Below are 5511 nucleotides of genomic sequence, written 5' to 3' on the forward strand. Positions count from 1 at the left end.
AAAGATGCAAGCGGGTATCATATAGAAGAACTTTTTGACCTGGAGAAAATGACTTCCTTAAAATATTTCTATCATGCACAAGTTTCATTTTGTTCTTATACTCCTTCGCACTATCGTAAGCATCAATACGAATCTCGTCCACCTCATTGAGCTGGAGTTTCCTATGGGCTCCTGCCTTGTCAAGAGAAAAGTTTAGCTGCTTAACAGCCCAATAAGATCTATGTTCTAACTCGACAGGTAAATGACATGCCTTGATATACACAAGCCGATAAGGCGACATTCCAATGGGGGTCTTAAACGCAGTACTGTAAGCCCATAAGGCATCAGTAAGCCTAGACGACCAGTCTTTCCGATTAGGATTAACTGTTTTCTCTAATATATGTTTTATCTCCCTATTGGAAACCTCAACCTGACCACTAGTATGTGGATGATACGGGGTAGCTACCTTATGTGTAATACCATATTTCTTCATCAAAAGCCTAAAAGGTCCATTACAAAAGTGCGACCCACCATCAGTAATTTTAGCTCGCGGTGTACCAAAACGTGTAAGAATATTATTTTTCAAGAAATCAATCACAACCCTATGGTCATTGGTTTTAACCGCCTCAATCCACTTAGAGACATAGTCAACAACGACAAGGATGTATAGGTTACCAAAAGAATTAGGAAACAGACCCATAAAGTAAATACCCCACACATCAAATACCTCAACAACTAAAATAGGGTTCAAGGGCATCATGTTCCTACGGGAAATGGTTCCTAATTTCTGGCAACGTTCACAAGTAACACAGTAACTGTGGGAGTCTTTAAACAACGAAGTCCAATAAAATCCACACTGCAATATCTTAGCAGCAGTCTTCTTAGCACTAAAGTGATCCCCACACGCATGATCATGACAAACGCAAATAATACTGGACTGGTCACTCTCAGGTATACATCTCCTAATAATCTGGTCTGGACAATACTTACACAAATAAGGATCATCCCAAAAGAAGTGCTTAACCTCAGCTAAAAATCTAGAACGCTCTTGTTTACCCCAATGTTGGGGCATTCGACCAGTAACAAGATAGTTCATTATATTCGCATACCAAGGTAATTGGGTAACAAAGAACAATTGTTCATCAGGAAAGTTGTCCCTTATAGGAAAGGAATCATTAAGTGTATCCACAACAAGTCTATACAAGTGGTCTACTACTACATTTTCTGCACCCTTTTTATCTCTAATGTCCGGAGAAAACTCTTGTAACAACAGGATCCACCTAATCAATCTAGGTTTCGTATCCTTCTTAGAAAAAAGATATTTCAAAGCAGCATGATAAATATATATTACGATCTTAGAACCTAAGAGATAGGGTCTAAACTTGTCTAAGGAAAACACAATGACTAACATTTCCTTCTCTGTAGTGGTGTAGTTCAACTGGGCATCATTCAGAGTTTTGCTAGCATAGTAAATTACATGAAGTAACTTGTTTTCTCGCTGACCTAGCACAACACCAATAGCATAATCTGAAGCATCGCACATGATTTCAAAGGGTAGGTTCCAGTTGGGTGCCTGGACTATGGGGGAGGTAGTGAGTAAAGTTTTAAGCTTCCCGAAAGCCTCTAAACAAGCATCATCAAAGACAAACTTAACATCTTTTGCAAGCAAATTGCAAAGAGGTCTAGAAATCAAGATAAAATCCTTAATGAATCGACGATAAAAACCAGCACGCCCTAAGAATGACTTAATACCTTTTACGGTTTTTGGGACCGGTAAAGTTTTAATAAGGTCAACTTTGGCTCTATCTACCTCTATGCCCTTTGAAGATACGATATGCCCTAGAACAATTCCTGAACGAACCATGAAGTGACATTTCTCCCAATTAAGCACTAAATTCTTTTCCTTACACCTAGTCAAAACTAATGACAAATGATGCAAGCACTCATCGAAAGACGAACCAAACACTGAAAAATCATCCATAAAGACCTCTAAGAACCGTTCTACCATGTCAGAAAATATGCTCATCATACAACGCTGAAAGGTCGCAGGGGCATTACATAGGCCGAAAGGCATGCGTCTATACGCAAAGGTACCAAAGGGACATGTAAAAGTGGTTTTCTCTTGGTCTTCCGGGGCAATAGGAACCTGATTATAACCGCAGTATCCATCTAAAAAGCAATAATGGCTACGTCCAGCTAATCACTCTAGCATTTGGTCGATGAAGGGAAGGGGAAAGTGGTCCTTCCTAGTGACCTTGTTCAATTTTCTATAGTCAATACAGACACGCCAACTCGTGGTCATTCGGGTTGGGATTAACTCATTGTTATCATTCTGGACTACATTAATACCGGATTTCTTGGGAACAACCTGAACGGGGATGACCCACTTACTGTCTGAAATGGGGTAGATAATGCCTGCATCTAACAGCTTCAGAACCTCGGTTCGAACAACTTCTTTCATATTAGGGTTCAGTCGATGTTGCATCTCCCTAGAAGGTTTGGTGTCACTCTCTAAATAGATATGATGCATACAATCAATAGGACTTATACCCTTAATGTCTGCTATGGTCCACCCTAAAGCTTCCTTGTTATTCTGAAGGACAGTCACTAGCCTACTTTCCTGATCACTATCCAAGTCGGATGCTATAATCACAGGTAAAGTTTCAGAGGGGCTTAAAAACACATACTTCAGGGTATCTGGTAATGGTTTAAGGTCCAACTTGGGAGGCTTTTCCAACGAAGGAACTAGGGTAGACTCGGGAACGGGTAAAGGTTCGAACTTAGGTTTCCATCCATTACTAGTGTCTAACAAAGGGGTTGAATCTAACAAAACATTCACCTCATTAATCACATCATCATCATCAAAATCAATCCCAAAGTGAGCTAGGCATTTCTCTAATGGATCTTCTATCAAAGTGTTTGGTAATGACTCCTCTACTAAGGTGCCTATCATGTTCACCTCTTCTATGCTCGAGTCGTCCAGTTCCTGGGGTAGCTTACTAATGTGAAAGATGTTCAACTCAATAGTCATATTACCAAAAGACAAATTCATAATACCAGTTCGACAGTTAATGATCGCATTGGATGTTGCTAAAAATGGGCGACCTAAAATCACCGGTATCTGGTTCTCTGGGTCAGGGACAGGTTGGGTATCTAGGATAACAAAATCCACTGGATAAATAAACTTGTCGACCTCAATAAGAACATCCTCGATCACACCACGAGGAATTTTAACGGACCTATCAGCTAACTGGAGTGTCATCTGGGTAGGTTTCATCTCACCAAGTCCTAGCTTAAGGTACACATGGTATGGAAGTAAATTCACACTGGCTCCTAAGTCAAGCAAAGCTTTATCAACACGGTGTTTACCTATTGTGCAAGAAATGGTAGGGGACCCTGGGTCTTTATACTTAGGAGTAGTGGTATTCTGAATAATAGAACTCACGTGACTAGCTAGGAAGGCTTTCATTTGGACACTAAGCTTACGCTTTCGTGTACACAAGTCCTTAAGGAACTTGGCATAAGCCGGAATCTGCTTAATCGCATCCAACAATGGTAGGTTGATAGTAACCTGCTTAAAAACCTCTAATATATCATTAAAGTTGGACTCCCTCTTAGTCGGAACTAGCAGCTGGGGAAACGGGGCTATGGGAACAAAGCCGGGCTCAGCAGGACCCTCATTGGTCTCTTTGGAGACTCTAACAGTCTTATCATTCTCTGGATCATAAGGGTGAACTACATCATGTTCACTATTAGGCATGGAAACCTTGTTGTCTATCTCTCTACCGCTCCTAAAGGTTTTAATAGCATTTACATGATCAGATGGTCTTTCACCTATTTCATTAATTCCTCTAGGGTTTGGTTGAGTTTGACTAGGAAACTTACCTCTTTCTATTAAACACTCATTTATATGACTAACCTGGGTTTTAAACTCGGAAATAGCCTGAGAGTTAGCCTGACCTATTCTCTTATTTTCTTCTAAACCTTGAGCAACAAATTGCTGAAACTGCATAGTGTTACGAGTTAACAAAGCAAGAGACTCTTCTAAACTCATAATCTTCTTATCCGAAGGGTTATGAAACTGTGCCGGGGCTGAAGGATTCTTAGGATAGCCAAAACCTGGGGGAGCTTGAGAGTTACTAGACTGACCTTGATTCTGGCCCTTAGACCAAGAAAGGTTGGGATGGTTTCTCCATCCAGGGTTATAGGTTTCTGAATAAGGGTCAAACTTCTGACGGTTATCGAATCTAGTGTTGTTATAAAGAGCATTGGCTTGCTCTTCAACAGTATGGTCTTCCAAAAAAGTCTCTATTCTACCACTAGAATGACCTAATTCCAACGCTTCTAACCTTTTGGCTATGGATGCTATTTTAGCATTTGACTCATAGGATCCTTCTACCCTATTGACATTTCCTCTACTTAGAAGAATTGTTTTCTGGGGTTCCTTATTATTTTCCCATTGTTGGGTCTTATTGGCGATTTCATCCAAAAATGCCATCGCCTCATCAACAGTTTTATTCTCAAACCCACCTGTGCATAAGGACTCAACCATGGTTGTTGTTGAATAATCTAAACCCTCGTAGAGGATCTGAACTAACCTAACCTTCTCTAAACCATGATGAGGACATTGAGATATTAAGTCATTGAACCTTTCTAAATACCTATATAAAGATTCTCCCTCTTGTTGAGCAAAAGTAAAAATTTGTGTCCTAATAGACGATGTTTTGTGCCTTGGGAAAAACTTATGTATAAAGGCAGATGTAAGTTGTTCATAGGTTTCAATTGACTCAGAATCCAAACTATACAACCAAGATTTGGCTTTATCTTTTAAGGAAAAGGGGAATAACCTAATTTTCAGTGCATCATCACTAAGGTTTTTAATTTTCAGAGTACTACATACTTCCTCAAATTCCCTAACATGAAAATAGGGGTTCTCATTCTCTTTTCCTAAAAAAGGTTGGGAGCATCTGTAAAGTCCCAGGTTTGAGTTCATAATTTGCCTCGGTTTCAGTTAACTTGATACAAGACGGACGAGAGGTCCTAGTTGGGTTCAATAAAGCTTTTAAAGTTTCCATTTATGGCACTACCAAAGGACTAGGAGTACTTTCTTCACAAAGAAGCAGATTCTCAAAACTGAAGTTTCCAAAAACGGGGCTCTCTAAAGAAGAGTCTTCGAGCACCCCGCCTTCACAAGAAGAACTACTAGGTTTATCACTAATCAGACGACCTAGAGTGTTTCTTTTCCAAGCCCGTTCTCTAATGACCTCGGGTATACACTAGAAAAACAAAACTAAAACGAAAATCCCTAAAAGGGAAGGGAAGTTCTATGCAAACACAAACAAGGCTGACTCCACCACAGCAAACCTACTGAATTCTAGCAAACAAAAAGAATGATGGCTCCACTTAGATTGTTTCTATACCAGCTTCTAATCCTTCGAAAGGGAAGTCGTTACAATTTAAGCAAACCCCTCTGGAATCAATCCGAGTCAAATTAAGTTGATTTGAGGCGAGGGAAGCTCAGTGGAGATTTGA

At 40.0% G+C, this 5511-nt stretch overlaps 1 pseudogene; it reads left to right on the forward strand.

The window, feature by feature from the left end:
• The first annotated feature begins 4589 nt into the window (after positions 1-4589).
• On the forward strand, positions 4590-4689 carry LOC113319807 (annotated as a pseudogene).
• The last annotated feature ends 822 nt before the right edge of the window (positions 4690-5511 follow it).

The sequence above is a fragment of the Papaver somniferum genome, chromosome 10 (assembly GCF_003573695.1).
Source record: "Papaver somniferum cultivar HN1 chromosome 10, ASM357369v1, whole genome shotgun sequence".
In the NCBI taxonomy this organism is placed as follows: domain Eukaryota; kingdom Viridiplantae; phylum Streptophyta; class Magnoliopsida; order Ranunculales; family Papaveraceae; genus Papaver; species Papaver somniferum.